The 21,787-nt window shown below is 38.6% G+C and overlaps 1 long non-coding RNA gene across 3 annotated transcripts; it reads left to right on the top strand.

Annotated features, from left to right (window-relative positions):
* The first annotated feature begins 7 nt into the window (after window positions 1–7).
* On the top strand, window positions 8–21,491 carry LOC106730945. 3 transcript variants are annotated; one of them, XR_004318269.1, is made up of 8 exons: window positions 8–6,327; window positions 7,799–7,891; window positions 10,268–10,407; window positions 11,798–12,008; window positions 12,281–12,599; window positions 12,975–13,105; window positions 14,355–15,932; window positions 21,125–21,491. It is a non-coding gene; the product is annotated as an uncharacterized LOC106730945 (long non-coding RNA). The 3 variants fall into 3 exon arrangements; XR_001367396.2 differs by having other exon boundaries at window positions 11,867–12,008; window positions 14,355–21,489; XR_001367395.2 differs by having other exon boundaries at window positions 14,355–21,489.
* Window positions 21,492–21,787: the final 296 nt, after the last annotated feature.

The raw sequence follows: 21,787 nt of genomic DNA, 5'->3' as shown, positions 1-21,787 counted from the left end.
TCTTTACATCACCACAAAGCATACAAGGGACTGTTACTATTCTTAAATGCAGGCACAGTTCCCTTTTTTTTTTTTTTTTCACCTAGGATCCCATTCCCACCTAACTCCCCTTGCGTGACTGCAGAAGGTAGTTGGGACCTTTTATGGGCTTAATTGCTCTGCTGTCCCTTCTTTAGTTTAAGAGTCCATCCCCCTACTCTATTTGTGTTACGACACAAGTTACGTTACAGGGGACTGTTAATGTGCTTAAATGAAATGACAGTCCCTTCTGTTTGTCTAAGATCCCATCCCCACCTAATTCACTTTACATTACCATGGAGGCTACAAGGGACTGTTGTGTACTTAAATACAGCTGCAGTCCCTTATGTAAACCTAGGACTCCATTGCCACCTAACTCCCTTTGCATGATTGCAGAGGGTACTTGGGACTGTCAATGGGCTTTATATCAGCTACAGTCCCTTCGGTTAGTCTAGATTCCCTTTGCTTCCTACGTGATTTGCATTACCACAGAGGGTACTTGGCACTGTTGATGTGCTTAAACGTAGTTATGGTCACTTCTGTTAATTTAGGAGCCTGTCCCCACCTAACTCCCTTTGCATTACCACAGAAGGTACAAAGGGACTGTTTGCATGCTTAAATGGCACTTCAGTCCCTTATGTTAGCTGGCATTTCATTCCCACCTAACTCCATCTTCATGAGTGCAGAGGGTACCCGGTACTGTTAATGGGCTTTATTGCAGCTACAGTCCTTCTGTTAGTCTAGAAGCCCATCCCCTCCTACTTGATTTGCATTACCACAGATGCTACAAGGGACTGTTGATGTGCTTAAATGCAGCTGCAGTCCCTTTTCTTAGTCTAGCCTTTCATCCCCTCCTACACAGTTTACATTACCACAGAGGATATAAGGGACTGTAAAAGTGCTTAAATGTTGGTAGAGTTCCTTTTTAACATAGGATCCTATTCCCACCTAGCTCCTTTTGCATTACGAAAGAGGCTACAAGGTACTGTGAATGTGTTTAAATTAGGTCCAGTGCCTTATTAACCTCGAAATCTCTTTCCACCTAACTTCCTTTGTAATTGGAACTGTTAATAGACTTTTTTTCAGCTACAGTCCCTTCTGTTAGTCTTGATTCCCATCCCTTCCTGCTGGATTTGCATTACCACAAAGGGTACAAGGGTCTATAAATGTGCTTAAGTGATGCAACAGTCCCTTATGTTACATAGGATGCCATTCCCACCTAACAACCTTTTCGTGACTGCAGAGGATACTTGGGACTGTTAATGGGCTTAACTGAAGCTACTGTCCCTTCTGTTGCTCTAGATTCCCATTCCCTCCTACCCGGTTTGCATTACCACAATGTACAATGGACTGTTAATTTGCTTAAACGAAGGTATGGTCCCTTTTTAAACCTAGGATCCCATTCCCACCTAACTCCCTTTGTATTATTGTGGAGGTTGCTTGGGACTTGTTAATTGGCTTAATTGAACTACTCTCCTTTCTGTTAGTCTATGATCCCATCCCTCCCTACTTGATTTGCATTTCCACAGAGACCACACGGGACCGTTAATGTGCTTATTAAATGCAAGTACAGTCCCTTATGTTCACCTAGGATCCCATTCCTGACTGTCTCCCTTTGCATGACTGCAGAGGTATTAGAGACTTTTAAAGTTGTTAATGGCACCTATAGTCCCTACTTTCCCAAGTACTCCAACTCCCTTTACCTGGGAGTGTATTTGGGACTGTTATCGTGTTCATTTTTAACTGTGGTCCTTCTGTAATTCTAGGATCTCATCCCTTTCTACGCTTTTGTATTATTGGTATTTGGGACAGAAAGGTGTTTACATGCAGCTGTGGTCCCCTTTGTTAATCTAGGATCCCATGCCCTCTAACTCCCTTCACATAACCTGGGAGTGTATTTGGGATTGTGAAGTTCTTACGTGCAGCTGTGGCCCCTTCTGTTAGTTTCATTTCCCATGCCCTCCAACTCCCTTTGCATTACAGCAGAGGGTACTTGGGACTGTTAAAGTATCTAATTGCAGCTGTGGTCCATTCTCTTTGTCTGGGCTTCATGCCCTCCAGCTTTGTTTGCATTACTACAGAGGGTACTTGGAACTGTGCATTTGCTTAAATGCAAATATGGTTCCTTTTGTTAGCTTAGGATCCCATGACTCTCTTGACATTACCTGGGAGGTCATTTGGTATTGTCAAAGTGGTAATTGCACCTGTGTTCCCTTCTGTTGGTCTAGGATTCCATTCCCTCCTACTCCCTTGCTATTACATGGGAGGGTTTTGGAGAGTCTTAAGGTGCTTTACCTGCAGCTATGGTCCCTTCCGTTAGTCTAGTTTCCAATCCCTTTTACTCCCTTTGCATTACCACAGAGGGTACTTGGGACTGTTGTGGTGCATCCCATCCTCTTGTACCCTGTTAACATTACAGCAGAGGGTCCTGAATGCCAAGGCCCCTTCTTTTGCACTGTTAACGCACAACTACATTTGTCCCTATTCCTCTGCAGTATATAAAGACCCCACTTACTTCCCTTGTATTCAGCTGTGGATACCCTTTATTCAAGACCTTTATACTAGGGTGAACTATAGTAATTGACCACAAATGAGTCTTTTGCTTAAGTCCCTGTACTATCTTTGTTTTACAAGAAAATATATTAATTACCTCAGTTACTTTTTCTGGGAGTATTTACATGCAAAATTCCAGTGTTCATTGTCCCTCTCTTTAAATTAACATCCCTCCCTTCTTATCTTACATCAGGGGATTTTAGTGACGCTCTGTCCTTCTCTTGGGACTCTTAATGTGCATGTGCCCTTGTGATAAGCTAATATCTTGAGTTCTTAGTATTATAGCAGGGATTACTGACTACATAAAGTCTTTTGGACAGCTCATGTGCAGAATTATGGCAAGGATCCCATCTCATCTCCTTTGCATAGGGGTGTTGACCAACTGTGGCTGCTTCTCTTGTACAGTTTAAATGTGCACAATTACAGTAATCTATGCTCCATTATGTTAGACTAGGATCCCATTTCCTTACACAATTTGCATTACTGCAGGGGCTTGTGACCAGTCAAGATTCACTTTCTTGGACATACTTATTTATTCCCATACTTATACACCAGGTAAGGACCCTCCCCATTCTATTCATAAAACAGGTTACTGACCACCTTGAAGCCTTGGGGCTGTGAATATGTGTAATTGCAATTGTCCATTGCCCCTTGAGCTAACTTGTGTCCCTGGCTCTTTTCACACTCTGCTTTACTGCATGGAGTACTGTCCACTTAAGGCTTCAGTCACAAACAGTTAATATATGTAATGCAAATTATATTAGGATCCTTCTCCTACATACTCCCTTTGAAGTACCACAAGGATTCTGACCCCTAAGGTCCCATTTCTTATCCCATTAATATATGTGATTGTATTTGTCTGGGTTCCAGTGCACTATACAAGTCCACCTCCTCTCCTCATTCCCTTTCTGTTGCAGCAGGAAGAGCCCACTCCACAAGACTTACATTTGGATAGTCAAGGTGCACAACTGTAATTGACCACAGCCCGGCACCTTGCACATTAATGTGTATGATTGCACATGGCTCATCCTGTATGAGAAAGATCCTACCCTCTCAGACCCCTTCTGTAGTACAGCAGGGGTACTGATCACTAAGGCCTCTTTTCATGGCTTGCTGTTGTGCATAGCTGCATTTGTACATGTTCCTGTACACTAGATGAGGACCATCCTCTCCCCATTCTCTTTGCTTTTTAGCAAGGAGTGCCTACTACTTCAAGATCCTTACATTTGTACAGGGTACATGATTTTAATTGATCACATCATGTCCCTTGGACATTAATATACATAATTGCAACTTAGTTCATCTAACCCTATTGCCCTCCATTTGCAGTATACCAGGGTTGTTGGCCCCTAAATCCCCTTTTCTTGGCCTGATAATGTGCATAATTTCATTTGTCCAGGTTCTTGTACACTAGACAAGGACCCCTGCCCACACATACTTCCTATGCCTTCCAGTACATAGTGCCCCCTGCTAAGACCTTTATATTTGGGCAGTTATATGCAGAATTGCAGTTTTCCACAACCCTATTACTTGCAGGACTCTTGTACCTCCCTTGCACTACTGCAGAGGATACTGTTTCCCCCCAAAATCCCTTCTAGTGGACTTTTAATATACATAATTGAAATTGTTCTCCATCAGTAGACTATGGTCATACCTCTCAGCTAATTATTACAACCTCAGCTTTTGGACAATTAATATGCATCAATAACATATCAAAAGTACTGACCATTAGATAGGACTCCTGTACCCTCCTCGTATACTTCAAGGGTACTAAGGCCCTTTTTTTTTTTAACTATTAATATGAATATTTGCAATTATCTATTCCCCCTTCTATTAGAGTAAAATACCATCCCCTTGCACCCTCTTTGCATTACTGCAGGGGTTGCTGACCACAGAAAACTTCTACTGGGACTGTTAATGGGCACAATGGCAATTAGCAATGGGTTTTTTCCTCCCTGGCTTTGTTAGACAAGCACTCCCAGCCCCAATTTCCCATGGCAGAATAAAGTATAAACACTGCAGTATGCAATGAATTTGTCCACCAAACAGTGTCCCATAGTCCCACTCCTTTTGCATTGGCTCCAGTGTATCCAATGGTCTTACCCATATCTTCCCTCTCCACACCCGTAGCCTGCCCTTGGACCCTTCTAGGGACTATTAATGCTCATAATTTCAGGTGTCCATGTATCCAGATAAGATTGCGCTCCCTTGCCCCTGCCACCCCACCCGCCCACCCCTGCCCTGCCCCTTTTGCGTTGTTGCTGGGAAATATTAACTGGGCAAGCCTCTTTTGTCTTGGACTTAAAATGATAACAATCCCAGATGTCATTGTTTTGCCCACTTTGAATTACTGTCATGCCTCAGTTGCACTTTCCTTGGTCCCACCCATCAGACATGGACACTTCCACTTCCTTCTTTGCATTTCTTCTGAGAAGTGCTGACCACCCAAAGCCCCTTCTGTGTTATTAATTAACACAATATTGATTGTCCCATTTTTCAGCCCATCAGCCCAAGATCTCCCTACCACTTTGATGTTGTATTTGTGCAGCATTGACTATCAAAAGTAGGCCTGAACTAGGTAGCTGGGCCTTCACTCCTTTTCCTGCATTTGTTGATGATCCCAGTTTCAATTATTGTCACATTCTGGGGACAAGAACCATTCTTGCCCCCCTCTCTGTTACTGCTTCACTAGGCAAAATATTCAAGGCAAGTCAGATCCAAGGGAACTGGACTCCTACCCTTTATTTTGGATTTTCATTACATAAAGTATCAACTGAAAATTGTCTCCCTAGGAAGGAAGGTTAGCGCTGTCTCTGCATTCTTCCTTCCAGAGCAGATTGCCTGGCTAAGAATTGCTCCTCTCGTATATTGCTGTTATACAGTGCCAATTGCCAGAATACAACTAAAAAGTTGCTGTTAATTTATTTTTTAAGAAAGACATTGAGATTGCAAGGTGGAATTAATAAACTGGTCATTGAATTTTTGAAGTCTAAAACCCCATTTATACCATGTACCTGATGACCAGTGTCTCTCATTTTACTAAGGGTGGTGGGTCTGTGGATAGACCACTGTGACTTTGATATTTTATTATTACCAAAGGAGTTCTAGAATGGAATTCTTAAGATCTGTATCTTTGGGCTCTACAACCATTTTCAAACCATTCCTTGTTTGGGCTTTACCACTATTCACTTTCAGAAAAACTACCTAAACTTCCTAATCCTTAAATTTCTTCCAACTGGAGCACCAACCAGCCCCTCCTTTATTGCAAGAAGATTGCTATAAAAGGATAAAATGACAGAACATAAGCTGAGGTGCTTTTGAAAACCATAGATCACCTTAACTGAGTAATCTATTACATAAAACTCACCCTGTTTAATTCTGCTAATTTAAAGTAGCCTAAAGCACCACACCAAAGTGAAGAGTTAGAAATGATGGGATCGGTTTCCCCGTTTTATATTAAAAGAAAAATAAGCCATGATCTAGTCATTCTTTTGGATATAAATTTCAACAGTGGAATAGTTGTCTGGTAAAAATGAATAATATCCCAGCCTCTAGTGTACAGGGTGTTTGGTGGCAGAGAAGTATTTAATGCGGAACTGCTGAAGCAAATAACTAGTTATCACTACAGCAGTCCTTTGTAATCACTGAAAAAGGATACTCTTCTCTGAGAAGGATGTCAAAAGATCGTCCCAGCTCAGGGTGCAGTACTAGCTCCTTGGACCGCTGTAAGAAGAGTCTCTGGCTCTTTAGAATACTGTAAGTACTACTTTGTAGCTATTAAGTAATCTTTTCCTGTTCTATTTTCTTTCTCTTAGATACTACCCATAGAAAAGTCAAAGGGTCCTATAAGTCTTCCCTGTTTCTACCTCATCTGCAATTTATATACCACCATATGAGTTTATCAACAAAATTATAGAGTTAATATTGTGTACCTGGCCCTATGCTAGGTTACACTGAAGTGAAGGCTAGAAATGATACAGTTTTATATAATTTCATCCCCAAGATGATTGTATTGTTTAGAAGCTAATGTAAGCATACTTGAAATAACTTTAGGAAATGATAATCAAGTGCTGTCCTGTGTGAATTATAAAATTTTACAAAGGTAGCTCACTAGGGTTTGAAGATGATAGGGTAAACTTAAAGGAAGTGGGTTTTTGTCTTTGGTCCAGGATATGATTAATACTGCAGCCATCTGTGTAGTACAGTTGGTTTATTTTAATGTCATTTGGTTTTTACCTCTATGGAGGCATGGAAAACAATTAGAGATAAGGCTTAGCCATTGTGTTTGACTATATGCCAAGACTGGCAAATTGTTGATTGTTAATTCTCTTAAGCTTGAGCTTTTCAAGCTTCAAAGATTAGGGGTATAAATCTGATAGATTAGATCTTTGTACCCCTTTTATCCTGTCTCTTCCCAAGTACAGAAGAGAGTAGCAATGCCTTTTTAGTTTGAAATATTTGTGGAAACTATTGGGCAAGAAGGCAAAGGAGAAGTATGTTTTATAAGAAAACTGTGACCTTGCCTACTTTATGATGAAGTTGATATACCTCTTCTCCTTCACCTTTTTCAACAGATAATTTTGGTAAGCTAAAAAGCTTAGCCTCCTAGTTGTAAAAAGAGCACAAAGTTCCAGCTGAAACAATATTAGTATCAAATTTGAAACATTTTTTTGGTGCATAACCATGTATCCTAGCAGGGGCAAGAAGAATCATATTAATGAGCTGGGCTTCTCTTACTGACCATTTTAATTCATATCCATATTTCCTCACAGTTACCCCCCCCCCGACCCCAACCCCGCCACAATGCCTGAAGACATTATTTGTCTGACTGACTGGGGGTAATATATGAATGGTCCTGAGCCTTCTTGGAAACGTGGTCAATGCCATTGTTTCTCAAACTGAAGTAATTTGTCAGGATGCAACACCTTTTAAAGAAACAAAACTTTTTGAGATCCTAAGGAATATGTGCTTTGAGGAATGCTGACATAAGGAAGTTATTTGAAATGTAAACATGTTTTCCAATTTCAAGCTATCTTTGTCAAAGATATATGGTATCTTATATAGTAGAACTTGGGGAATCCATGAGAATATATCCACAAACCCCCAGGGTTCTTATCACCCCAATTTGAGAAACACTGGTCTATGCTTATGAAATCTTTTATTGCTACCAATCAAATTATTATTCAATATTAATGTACAACTATAACTATTGGAATTTGTTTTAAAGGGATGAATTTTGAGCTGGTTCTGTACCCCCACTCAAGAGGAAGGATGGATCAGTTTTAGGTGGATTGAAGCCTGCACTGGACAGCATACAAAGGTGAATCTTGGAGTTGTATTTCAGTTCATTGCTTGAAATAAAATCTCTAGCAATTGCAAAAAGAATGCTCTGGGAATGTGAGCATCTTCAAAACTGAGATAATCCTTGTGTTAGTTCAACAAATATTTATTGGACCAGGCACTGGAATAAATAATAAAACACTTGGTTCCTGTCAAGGAATTTGCTATCTTATGGAGGATGTAGAATTGAACAGATCATTATGGTGCTGGGCAATTTGATGATAAAATTTTTGAGAAGTTCTGTGGGGCAAAGAGGAAGAAGAGTGGGGGGAAAATGCTCTTACTAAGCAAAGTGATGGCAAAGGGAAAATGCAGGGTGTGCCTAGGGAGCACTTTGATCAGTCAGCTCTGGGGCTGTGTAAGCTGAGGGTTTACAAGCACTCCTGTAGTATTCCTTGTTTTTTGCAAATGTATTTTAATGAAGCACTGGTTTTCTTAGATGGAGTGAATGAATCACTATTCTTTTTCATGGGTTTGGGAGCAGAAGGAGTGAGATGCTGGCAAAATTATTTTAAAATTTCTGAACTGGAAATAAGAACACTTAGCCTTTGGTCCTGGCTCTGCCCTTGGATCAAATTACCATCCATCTCAATTTTAGTGTCTAGGGACTGCTGATGAACTGACAGGGACTAGAACTGAATAAATCAACCCCTGAAAATGATATTTTGTTATTTTCAAAGTGTCAAAGGAAGCACTTAAAATTTTTTTTTGCCATTTCTCTAAATCATTATTGTGATTTCTTTTCTGAGTTTTCTCATTATAGAATTTTAATATCTAGGATTGGAGGGAGTTTTCTGGCCCTGGGTTTTGTGCACCTTTTTCCATATCCCCCATGAGCTTTTGTACTATATTTCTATAACTTATCTACACATTTCTCTAACCATTTCTCTAAATTACAAAAGATCTTAAGACCCATGGCTGCTATGATTAAGCATTAATAATTCCTTTTCAGGGTATCTGGGCCCTGATCATTAGATGTACACCTGGATGGGAGTTTGTGACTTGAAGTAAAGAATTAACAGTTGATCTATGGTGGCTGCTAAGATATTCTTATATGTGAAAACATCCTGCAAAACTTTTTACCAGCTTAAAGAGAAGGAAACCGATATCTCAACTGAAATAACTGTTTCCCCAAACCTTATAAGCCCTTAGACAGCAAAGAGTACCGATGTGTATGACTAAACAGAGCTAATGTCGTCCTCTGCTTCAAGTGTTACAGACTGGATTGGAAGAAAACTTTATTTTCCCACGCCCATGTTTTTGGCTACAGACACATAGCACTTAATACTGGTGTCCTTCAAAATCCAAATCAAATTGAATCTCAAGTAGTTGTATGAAACTGAGCTGACCTGCTGAATTTAACAAACCAGGGGGTTTTCATGCTGAAGAGCCATACTCAGTAAGTATGGCTTAGAGTGACTCAGAAGATCAGAGGAGACTGAAATAGTTGTTTCCTGTTAGGTACCTTAACTAGGCAGTGTATAAATGAATTTGCGCTTAGATTCATCAATTTAAAAATTCTCTGGGTGAATTTGATTGCATATGAAGTATCCATTTGCCATCATTAATGGGGTTTCAGGAAGGAGCAGAGTAAATATGTATAAATATGTATGAACTGCCATGTTCAGCTGGAAGTCTGTATTTAGGGATGAAGTATCTAATCTTAGGTTAAATAAGGATGGGGAAGGGTGTTGCCGAAAGACTTTGAAGCTTGTTCTCATATTGAGAACATCATAGAACACGAGTTTGGCTTTACTGGACATCTTAGCTAAAGAATAGAGTGGAGTAAGTGATCTTTCACGTACTAGAATTTGTTTGATATTGCCATAAAGGTCCTTAAAATATGGCAGTTCTTGATCAGGACTCTGGAAGCCCTACCTGGCTCTTACCACACCATACCGTACCCTACAAAGTGCTTACAAGATTACAAACCTGGCTTAGATTTGCTTCAGTCTATAGTAAGGGCAGTTAGCCAATTATTAAAACTGCTCAAGGCAATTGCACTTCCAGCCAGTAGTACTGATTGCTCTGCTACCTTGCCTCTTGAAGTATTTTCAGCAAGAAGATGATCTTTAGGCCACAAATTTAGTCAGCCCTTATGGTGGTTATCGGTTTGACCCATATTTTCATTTAGTTCTTTTTCTATACTTGCCTAGTCCTTCTGTGATACTGCCAGTGCTTAGCATTACAGGACCTTAGGGAGACAACAGGCTATTAGGGAGACAACAGGCTAGAGAGGAGAGATGGGAGACATCTATATCTAATGCTTCAGGTGAACGCTTCTTAGTTTTTTTCTTGTTGTTGAGGTTTTCTCAACAGTTTTGGTATGTTACTGAGCCCTGTCTTTCTTCTCAAGGACATTCCAAGCATGTGAGACCTGAGGACTGCAAGCAGCTCTAAGAAGCTCCACTTTTCAGCAGGTCTTTCCTTTTGAGAATCTGGATAAGCTCCAAACAATCTTAAGAGGATGGCTTGCACACTACCTGGAGAAAAAAGGTAGTTTAGGGAGCTCGTTGTGTGAATTCTGTTTTGGGGTTTAAGGTCTTTAACTTCCTATAGCTCTTCTTTTTAAAACAGAATGTGAGCTAGTTTTCATCAGTTCCTACAGAGTTTTTGGTGGGGGGCAAATAGATATACACTTTAACTTTCCAGAATGAATTTGACCTATTTTAATTGTTCCTCAGAGCTTGGCTCCAGTGAGGTCTGTTAAGGGTATGCATACTTGATCCTCATTCATAAATGAAGAATGAGAGATTCAAATCAACAAATTATTTCCTTTTACATCTCATAGCTACTAAGGAGAGAGAGCGTGCGAACTTATGCCTTCAGATTAGTGGGCCTTGAAATTATTTCCACCTTCCTCGGGCAGATTGGTAGTAAGTGCAGAAGATTTCTTAATGAGTAGTACCAAAGATCTGTGTCACAGCCCTGTTTTGGCCGGACTGATTCCATGGTTACTGTTATTGCCTTGTTTTAAGAAGTTGAAGGTTTTTTCCCCCATGAAATTGCCAAAGGGTAGAATAATAGAGACCCAAGGGCCTGTGTAAACTATTTACTGGATCCCTTGCCTTCTGTACCTTGTTTTTCCTTTCGCACTGATTTGCTTAGCTGTTGTAATAATTGGGGTTTTACATGCTTGTAAACCATTCGTGATTTTTCTGAATATTCTGGCTCTCTGGTGGCACCCTGTTTATGTAAGCTGTTCAAGAAATATACCATGTAGTTTGAGTAAAAAACAATTCTGTTTAACTTGGCAATGCTCCAGCATCTTACTACTTTATATACAAATTAAAAGAGGGGAATGCTGCAAAACTAGGTGAGAGAGAGGCACTTTGGTTGAGGTAGATTGCTCAATTTTTAAAACAGTGGTTTATAAGAAAAAGAAGCCTGAGGCAATGTGAAGAATTTTTACAGAACTTATATGGTCAGACCACATTGGAGCTTTTCAAAAGTGGCTTGATGGCTCTCTTGGTTGAGAAAGCTTTAGCTTCTCCTTTTATTATTTTCAACCCTTTAATATCTTGACCCCCACTATATTTTATGAGAACACCAGGATATTAAAAATTCACACTCTATAGAGGATTATTCATCAGTGGAGACTGGAGAAGAAACACAGTATGGGAACTTTAGTAATTATTCAGCTCCAGTCTGCTCTTGGGGATGAAGGGAAGTCCAAGGAATGGAGCTGGAATGAATAGAATGATCTGCATGTTGCTAAGCTGGTAGCTAGAATTCAGAGCTCTGTACGTTTCTAAATCTCCACTCCTCAATCCATCCCCCAAAAAAGGAGAGACATAGTTTAATTTAATCACTAGTTGCTCATTGAGACAGACTTTCACAATATACTGCATTTCAGTAATTTATTTTTCTTTTATCTCTTCTCCAGATCTTCCTCAGAAGAATAGGCTTGTTGCTTTACAGTGTTAGTGACCCATTCCCTTTGACGATTCCCTAGGTGGAGATGGGGCATGAGGATCCTCCAGGGGAAAAGCTCACTACCACTGGGCAACAACCCTAGGCCAGGAGGCTCTACCAAGATTCTTATCTGGGCCCAGATAGGAAGATTGAAGCATCAAGACAAACACCACACATCAGAGGTGGGTAGGCTGTCCGTAAAAGCATAATAGTCTTTAATTTTGATCTTGTTTTTCAGTATATATTGCACTTAGTTTTCCATTTAGATTGTTCTTATTATTTTCAACAATGTCTGCTTTGGTAAAAACTGCTTCCTAATTAACCTGGAAAGCAACTGGTGTTAAGATGATAGGTGAAAACAATGATGTGAAGAGCAGGCTGCGTGAGTTAGAATGTTTAGGGTGGGACTGTAGTATGTGATAGAGGCTTACAGCTAAAATTTTCTTTCTTTTAGGAGAACACCGACAACAACTGCCACATCTGTGACATTGATCACGGACAGGTCGTCATTCTGGACCCTCTGATCCTCAACATCTCCCTTGAGGCCCTGTTGGAGAACTTCACCAATTATTTACATACTTCAAGATGCCTTGGGATAGCTGTGGGACAAAACAAAAAACAACCTGTTTGAGAAGATAAAACAGAGCTGTATTTTTTTATGCTGTGCTTGCTAATTGACAGAAGCCTTCCAACTACGAATGGGAACCTGAGTAGAGATGGCACAGAGTTATCATCAGGCTCAATCTGAAGAAACAGCACCCTGCGTACTCTAGGTCAGTGATGAGAGAGGCTTATTAAGGGGATGCACTTTGGGAGATAGAGTTAACCATTCAGTGTAGTAAGTCCTGATTGTACCGGCTTTGTACAGATTAGTATCCAGCTAAAGGAATAAGGCTGTGATTAATGGTGGTATTTCCAGTGGCTCACCAAGTGTTATTAGGCAAGACATTTTCCTATTTATGCCATAGTTTCCTATTCTTTTGAATGGGGCAGTTGTATTAGTTTTATCTCTAAGGACCTAAAAGTTTCAACTTTATACTTTTCTAAGCTCTGTAGAGATAGCTCTTTAATTTGACTCTTCCCATAACTCTATCACAGTACCCAGTTAATACTTTATGTTTACACGGTTTCATTCTTGTTTTTTGTAGCTCCTGATTGTTCCCTTCATATCTGCCAAGTCAGTATCCTTCCCAGAAGCAGTGCAGAGAGCAAGAAATTTGAACACACCAAAGGAGATCAACATGCCTGGCACTCTAGCATTTTAGAATAGCGGAATGAAGTAAGTTGGTGGTGGTGTAATCCTGTGAGGATCACTTTAGAGCTCATAGCTGTTTGTTGAAAGTTTGTGTGGGATGGTGTATGGTGACCTAATGTGGAAGGGGAGCAGAATGTGAGATGGGAGGATGACCAGTAACCTATATTATCAACTGGGTGCCCTGAAGCAACTCAAAAATAATACAGTCTGCATACCAATTTATCACAAAGTAATTCCCACCTTGTCTGTTCCTTATCTTCACTGCATAGATCTTTGGCCACCCTTAGAGGCCTAAACATATAGAAACTTAAACCAAAAAAAGTTTTTTGGTTTTTGCTGAAAGGGTGGCCCTTTCTTACTTCCTCTTGTGAGAGTATCTACAGTTAAGTTTTAGTGTTAAAACGTTGCTGGTAAGAGCCTACAATGAAAAAGAACATGATAAAGGATAAATATATAGTATAACTGAATCACTATGCTGTGCACCAGAAACTAACACAACATTACAGCAAAGTATACAATTGACTATACTTCAATTAAAAATACACATTTAAAAAAAGAAGAAAGATAACCCAATCCTGGAAGCTGCCATTATAATTGTGAAGGGTGTGAAAATCAAGTTAGTTTTCTAAAGGGATGGGGAATAGTGAAGATACATAATGAGGGGATTGACTCGGTGCTCTCTAAGTGTCCTTTATTATAATATTCACTCTTCTGTGGCACCTTGTTTGGCTCTTCTGAAAATCCTAGGAAACAGTTGTAGCAGAATGTTAAGAGGCACACATTCTGTGTTTAAATCCTCTGCTACTCACCAGGTGAGCAGTCTCTGACTAGACTTGTCTGTGAAGATTAAATGAAATCATGTATGTACAGAGCTTAGTACAGTACCTGGCACATGCTAGGTTAAAGGTAACCTAAGAAGCTTCATAGGTTCATGTGACACAATATAAGTGCCCACTAATAACATCTGGTGGCACAGAGTTGGTGTGTTCGAGTTCTATGTAAGAAATTCCTAAGTTAAAAGTTTGTAAGTAGAAGAGTGTGTGTGTTGGTGGTGCCTATTGTTGCTATTATTATTACTACTAGTAGTCATATAAATAGTGTTGGTACTACTAATAAATTATTATAATTATTAATGTACTTTTTTGTTTTCTTTTGTTGTCTTCTCTTTGTGCTGCTTCTCATGCCTATTGTGCTCCTCATTGTGTTGTGTCTCTTTTATTTCTCACCCTCTTCCACTGAATGTCTGCCTTTGCCTATCTTTTAAACTCATAAGTGTGTATTTCTCTGCTTGTCTATTTCTTGCTTAAATGTCTTTGGTCTTTCTTGTCTAACTAAAGTGTGTCTTACCCATTTCCATCATTCTCTTGCTGGTTGCTTCTCTGTGTATCTTTTTCTTATTTTCCTTTTTGTTCTTAAGTGGCATGTGTCTTGTCTTAGATGTCTCTCTCTACTTCTAGTTTTCATTTTGTTACTGATTCTCCTTGCTTTCCTGGATCTGGCTCTTCTTTTGTTCTTCCCTTTGTGTCTCTTGAGTCATGTGCCATGTGCCTTTTTCTTATTTCTTGTTATGCTTTTTTCTCTTCTTTTTCTCTCTGTGAACTGTAATTGTTCGTCACTCCCTCCCCTTCTTGTTGGTTTCACATTTCACCTTTTCTAATACTGGCCACCCTTTGGCTGTTTCTACTCCTTATCTCACCTTTCTCTTTTCTACATATTCTTACTGCCTCTCTTGGGCCATTTTCTCTCTTTTTTTTCCTGCTCTGTGTGCCCCAGTGTCTCTTTGCTCTTTGTGATTTTCCATTTCAGCATTAACCTCTTTGTTCTCTTGTTTCTTCTCTGCTTTTCCCTTTCTACTCACCTCTGAGTGTTTCAACCTCTTCTTGAGTCTGTGTCTCCCCGTCTTTGATTTCATTCAGTCCTCTCTCCTTGCATAATTTTTGTGCATTTGTGTCTGTGCTCTTGTGTGTGTGTTTGTAAAAAAGGGGGCTTCCTGACCCCTTCCCAATAGGTGCAGAGTGTCAGCCATCAAAATAAGCATTGCAGAGCTGTTCTTCATGCCACACTGCCTCGTGAGATGATCCAAGACCAAAAGAAAGCCCAAGGGTTTCGACTGGAGTTGTAAGGAAGACTCAAATCTCGAGTGAGACAGAAGGCCAAAGACCCAGGACGGGATTAAAAAGCCTTAGCTTGCAGACCTATGACCCAACAGATGGAAGGCCCCAGGCTCACATAAGGATCCAGGACTCAAGCCTGTCTGTATGGACAGAAGGCCTGAGAGAGATACATATCTCAAGACTAAAGTAGGTGGGAAGCTGGAGGCCCATGACCCAGCATCCAGGAAGGATAGAAGCCCCAAGACCAAAGGAAATTCCAAGATGAGAACCTTAAACCCCAGTTCTACTCTACTCTTGGATATTTTTTAGTTCTCCCTTTCTTGTTCTCATATCTCCATTTAAACCCACTTTCTTTGAGATGTCTATTTCCAAAAACGTATCTTTAGATCTGCAATATTATGCCTGGCCAGTCTTAAGCCAGTTTTATTACAGTTTTCTGCCATTTATTTAGTTTTTGGTGTTTTTTAAATTTTCATTTCTCTTCACCTCCACTCCACTTGAAAGAGACACACATAGGTTGGTTACATTGTATTTCAATCCTCCATTTTCCTCAGAAGCTCTAGGCTGATGAGAAGAGGAAAGCATCAGGCTGTTGGGGCGGGGAGGAAGTGCCAGGCTATCTAGAGAAAATGTGAAGAGATGCTCCAGGCCAATGAGAAGAATTAGACAAGAAATAAGCAGATGTGCCATCCTGCTGAGAAGCACCAGCCAGCACCACCTTACTTCTTTGAGCTTGGGTGAGCAGGATTCCTGAGGTTTGGGATTCCTAGTGATGGTTATGAAAAAAGATGATTAGGCCTGGGACAGAGTGAGCTCTGAGGACATAGTCTGAACTCCCTGCTCATAGTAGTGGCCTAATAATTTGATAAACTGCACCAGTCCTGCCCCTGGGTTTAATACTCACCGCTAGGCTTAAAGGTGAGAAAACTTGGGATTATTCAGTAGGTTTAATCCTTTCCTTGATTTCTTTTCCCTTATCATGAGGTAAGATAATTTAAATGATTGAGAATATATATGAAAGTACTATAAAACAAAAAAGCAAGGCATTCTCATTAATAGTGTATTGGCATCCATGTGCAGCTAATATTTAAAAATTCACTGTCAGTTGTAAACCACTATGTCAATCAGTGTCACACCCTTTCTGTAAAGGGTCAGATGGTAAATATTTTAGGCTTTGCAGGTCATATGGTCTCTGTTGCCTCTTTTAACAATGCTTCAAAAAAGAAAAGCTATTCTTAGCTCATGAACCAAGTGAATTTGGTCTATGGACCATAGTAATGCCATAATGTAATTGCCAGGGACTGTGTGCTGAACAATATTAATTTCCTTCTGTATGCTCGTCCCTGTATTAGGCATTAAAGATTCAGTGATTATTTATGACCCTGTCCAGGTGAACTGAAGAAAAATACATGAATGTGCTTTGTAAAGTATAAAGCACTTAATGACTTACAAGTTTCAGAGTTGATGAATGAATATTGATTATATAGTATATGCATTCTACTCTGCTAGGCACTGTGGATGCAAAAGCATAAAAGAAGCATGAATAAAGTGCTTTGTCAAAAGCATGTAATGCTATAAAGATATTAGGAATTAAGTGTTTGATAAACAAATAATTCATGTGTTTGTGGCCATAATGTTTCTGTGGCTATGGTGATTTTGAGTAAAAATAGAGTATTTCATGTAGCAGAAAAGAAAACATAAAAACTACTTTTAAACTATAAAATATACAGCAAACACAAGGGATTAAGCTAATGTGATCACATATAATGTGCCAGATACCATGCTAGGCACTGCAGATGTCAAAGGAAAAAAAGTTCTCATTACAGAATTTAAAAATTCAGATAGGAAGTACATATTAAAGTGCTTTGTAAACTAAAGCACTGTATACCAATGGGCTATATGTTTCTGAATGAATGAATAAATATTAATTGCCTTATATGTGCCAGCTATTGTTTTTCAGGTACTGTGAAATCCAGGATAATGCTCCCTAGTAATGAGGGAGGTTTATGTCTTATACTATTCAGATGTAAGGAATTAGATATTGCTTATTTTAATCAATCAAAAATTTACTGGTGATGTCAGATTAAATTATTACCAGTATATTTCCCCAAGCAATGAATGTATTTCCCAAGTAATGAATTTTCCCAAGGAAAATATAATGAATGAGATTGAGCTTTTTAAACTGCAAAGTGCTATATAAATTTAAGACATTAGATGTTTTCTATGTGAATAAAACTTATGTGAGATAGGCATTGTCTCTACAAAATTCTCACTGTGTGTTTGACCCACTATGAGAAAGGCAGTATAAATAGTTATACAAACTGGAGGTTTAAATACCTGTTAAATGAATGAATTATTAATATTAGTTGCCTACTATGTGAACTCACTGTTATAGGCACTAAAGAGATACACAGATTTATCATTTTATTATGCCTATAGCTGAGAATAAGGCAATACATATGTTAGCATTATGTGAATTTTAAAACACCATATAAATGTACCTATTGATTTTCTTATTTGGTGTGCCTAGTACTAGGCTTACAAAATTGTATCACAGTTAATTATACTATGAAAAATATCGGAAAAAATTTGAAGAAAAATTGTTAACTATTGAACACTTTGAATATGACATGTAAAGGATTAAATGTCCAATGAATGGAAGACTGGTTAATAATTATCTATTATGTGCCAATTTCCTTGATAGGCATCAGGAATATGAAGATAATCCATCTTTATTGTGTTCTGGGTAGCAAAAAGTAATATATAAAATCAATTTAAGTCTTAAACTGGCATACATATATAAGCCATAGCTGCCAAATGAACTTTGATTACTTACTCTCTCTTATCCCCAGAGATAGCAAATGGGGATGCAAAAATTCATTGTCATTATTATTGAACCTGCAACAGAGATCTGTGTCTGAATTTACAAAACCTACTGTTCTATACAGACATAAGGAATTAACTGTTGGCCTAATGAATGATTACTGATTAGTTTCTTAGAGGCCCAGAACTGTGCATACCCTAGGCTATAAAAATGACTTTATCCTTATGAGATGCTTACAGGAGGAAATGAGGTAATAGGTGTGGGAATCCAGACTAAAAGTTACTTAACCACTGCCAAGCTTATTTGATGATGAAAACATGGAGAAAGTGGAATTGTGCAAGGCAGCATGCTGAATGCTGAGCTAAGTGGGAAGATAAAATCCAGACCAGAAGGCTGCTTACTCCCTGGCCTGACCAAAGAAATGGGATTTTTTTTTTTTAAAGCAAGGTGTTGTGGTTCTCCATCAGTCTCTTAAATGCTGAATGCTAAAGATGGAGGTGAATGAGATCCACCCTGGCCTGGCTTAGAGACATTAAAGGAGTAAAAATAAGTAGCTCAGGTTTACTTTTATATTAATTTGATAAACAGAGCATCCTTTATGTGGAATACAACATTCTCGGTCCTGAGTATGCTCAGACAGAGAAATGGGCCTGGTCTAAAGGACATAGATCACAGATCATAGCTGAAGGTCCAAAATCATCATTGGTTTTTGAGTAAATATTTGAGTGCCTGTTCTCTGGATGAATTAGTTGTTAGGTCTGGTCCAGAAAACCTGTTGACTTACCTTGGAGATTGAAAAAATAGGAAAAAAAAGATTCAGTTCTTCCAATATAAAGTGACATTTTTCCTAGCTTTAGAAAGTCCCACTGTCACTTGCTCATTATCAAAATTGAAGCCAGAAGGCTGATAAAAGGACTCAGCCTTTGTCCTTAATTCTTTAATTTAACATTCTGCTTTTATTATAATTAAATGGTTTATGAAGAAAATTAAGATGAAACAACTAGTTTTAAAAGTATTTGCTCATTGGCCTGGCATAAAGTCAGGAAGCCACTTAACAACAACAACAAAAATCTTCCTAGATGTTCCATATTTTACAAAAAAAAAAAAAAATCATTCACTTTAATGAAGTACTGTTCTTAAGTGCTGAGGAGAATGAAAAGATTTAAAAGACCTAGGTCAAAATATACTTTAATCTCACTAGCTTATGGAGGAAACGCAATAACAAATTTAGTAAGAGACCACAGTTCTTTCATTAGTTGTAAAAACTTCATTGAGCAGCTGTGATACTGAGACTCTGAGATGAAATGATTAAATTGATCACCTCTTTGGCATGTTTGATAGAGTAGAAATAAGAAAGCTTTTTATGTATTCATTCATATAAATGTTGAAGAAGGTGATGCTAAATGAAATAGATCTGGTACAAATGCACTTAGTCTATCTTAGAAATGTAATTTAAAAAAAAAAACAAGAAATAGAGTGAAACTCTTCATTATAAATAGAAGTGTGTATTTTAAGACATTGCGTTAATTCGTAGACAAAAAACAAGGATTTTGATTGGAAGACACTCACTTGACTTGGAAACTAGCAAGTTAATATAAGAGGAGAGATTACTGTTCATTCATTTTTTCATTTATTCATTCATTCTACAAGTATATTTGAGTGCCTGTTGTGTATAAGCTCCTGAACTAGGTTCTCAGTTGGCCCCAGAGACATGAAAAAATGAATGTCTTTCCAGAGAACTTTTAAAATTTGCCTTTTGGCCTGTTTTCTGGTTAGAGACATAGCTTAGTTCCTTAATAATATTGTGTGGTTTAATTCCTACACTATATTTCTTCTCCCACTCTGGCCACTACCATAAGCAGGGTTTTCTAATGAGCTTGCTCCTTAAGTTGCAGGAACCCGTCTTATAATAAGCACTTCATTTTTCCTAACCTATCCCTCATGAAAAATGGCTGTGACCATTGGTGGGCAGACGGAGGGATGAGAAACAACTGATTTCCAAATCCCAGCCTCACTGGTGCCAGCCTTGGGGAACCACTTGTACTGAAGCTGCAATTGATTTTGAAACACACCAGTTTTGTCTGTTTTCAATTCTTTACCTTTTATGTTCTGACAAATATAAACTGCCTATATAAATCTCTTTAAAAAACAATCTTCAGATAGTACATAGCAAGTTTGGAGATGGAGACATGATTTCTTTTTTGCAACAGTTTCTCAACTTACAACTTAGAGAGCATCTCCTCACCATCAAAAACCTGCTTAAGAAAGGACTTATGTCAGTGAATGAAAAATGGCTTAACAATTCTACCTTGCTTAAGTTTTAAGAATAATAAAAACTGGAATTAATTGGCAAAAATTGGAGGAAAAAAAAAGACAAAAAAATCTAAATCTAGGTCCAAATGGGCTTTGGCCTTTTCTATTTTTAAATCACTCACAGAGGGTGGGATAGGAGGAAGAGTGAAAGAAAAGGTCAAACCTGGTTCTAAGGGCAGCCTGCCTTTGTACTGGATTGGTCTTAAAAGCATTACTACCTCCAGGTCTAACTTTGGGATTGCTGTTTTTAGTTTAATGCAATTCCAATAACTGGTCATTGCTGTTATGAGGACAAAGCTGTTTGTCTCCACTCATTTCTATAAGTTTTTGAGAAACAATTTTTGGCTGAATGGTAAGCCTTGGGTTAGATAATTATGGAATGTATTAAATCAATGTGATAATTAATAAATCATAAGGTGGTCTTAAAGCTAATGTCAAAATTCACTGCAAAGGAAGAGGACATTATTGTTCACTGTAATTCATACGTACTCAAAGCATCTAAACTTTAGTTTACATGGCTTCCAACAATGACATCTGTAATTGGATAAGGAAATAGATGAATGCTAAAGGATAGTTGCTGGAGGGAGCAAAGTTGAAGAGGATTTGAGAGTGATGTTTCTAGTTTTTGCTTTGTACATTTTTATTTAGGCATCAGGTACATCTGACATTAATATTTAGCATTTGATACATGGTATCAGCTCGATTCAGTAACTCCCCTCTCTTCAGGTCGGGGTGGGGGTGCATTATTGGAAAATGGAAAGGAGAAAGTAATTAAAAGCCTTCCTTTCACAGTTTCTGGCATCCCAAGACTATCACTACTGATAAATAAGAATAAGAAAACATGCTATCATCTGATTTTTGTGGCATAAATGAAGTGGTGAACAATATATTCTTTTAAAGAGAATGGCTTCATCTCTACTCTTCTGCTTCAAAGGGACTCTATGCCAAAATGCTCCGATGAATGGAAGACACACTTGGAATTGTAAACTGATATGAAACGCACAATCTCTGAGCCTTGGGTGTTTTGAAGATTGAAAAATCTTGTTCAGCATGGGTGACCACCAAAAAGCAATCTAAAAGCGTCTATATGTCACAACTGAGACAAGTTGGGGAGTTTGTTGTTTAATGTCAAATAAAGTACTGTTTTGAAAACTCTGTATTTTGATGTAACAAGTTCTACCTCACTATCCTTTCTTAACCATACTAGTTGCCTCAGATTTTTATTTTTTAGTATCTTAATCACCCAACTTAGGAGGGCACCTATGCTCACCACTATACCACCAACACCACTCAACTTAGGTTAATGATTTAAGGTCTCATTTTTTCCAGTTTCAGTTGCTTTGGTCAGGGATACTGAGAAATATAAACCCAGTAAAAAATGTGAGAAGCAAAAAACTATTGAAGAACAGGGGTGGGATAGGAACAAGGCATAAAAATATTTTTAAGGTTGTGGGA

This window comes from Camelus ferus, chromosome X, assembly GCF_009834535.1.
Source record: "Camelus ferus isolate YT-003-E chromosome X, BCGSAC_Cfer_1.0, whole genome shotgun sequence".
Lineage (NCBI taxonomy): Eukaryota > Metazoa > Chordata > Mammalia > Artiodactyla > Camelidae > Camelus > Camelus ferus.
Note: the sequence above shows the minus strand (reverse complement) of the source record. Positions and strands in the feature narration are given on the sequence as shown.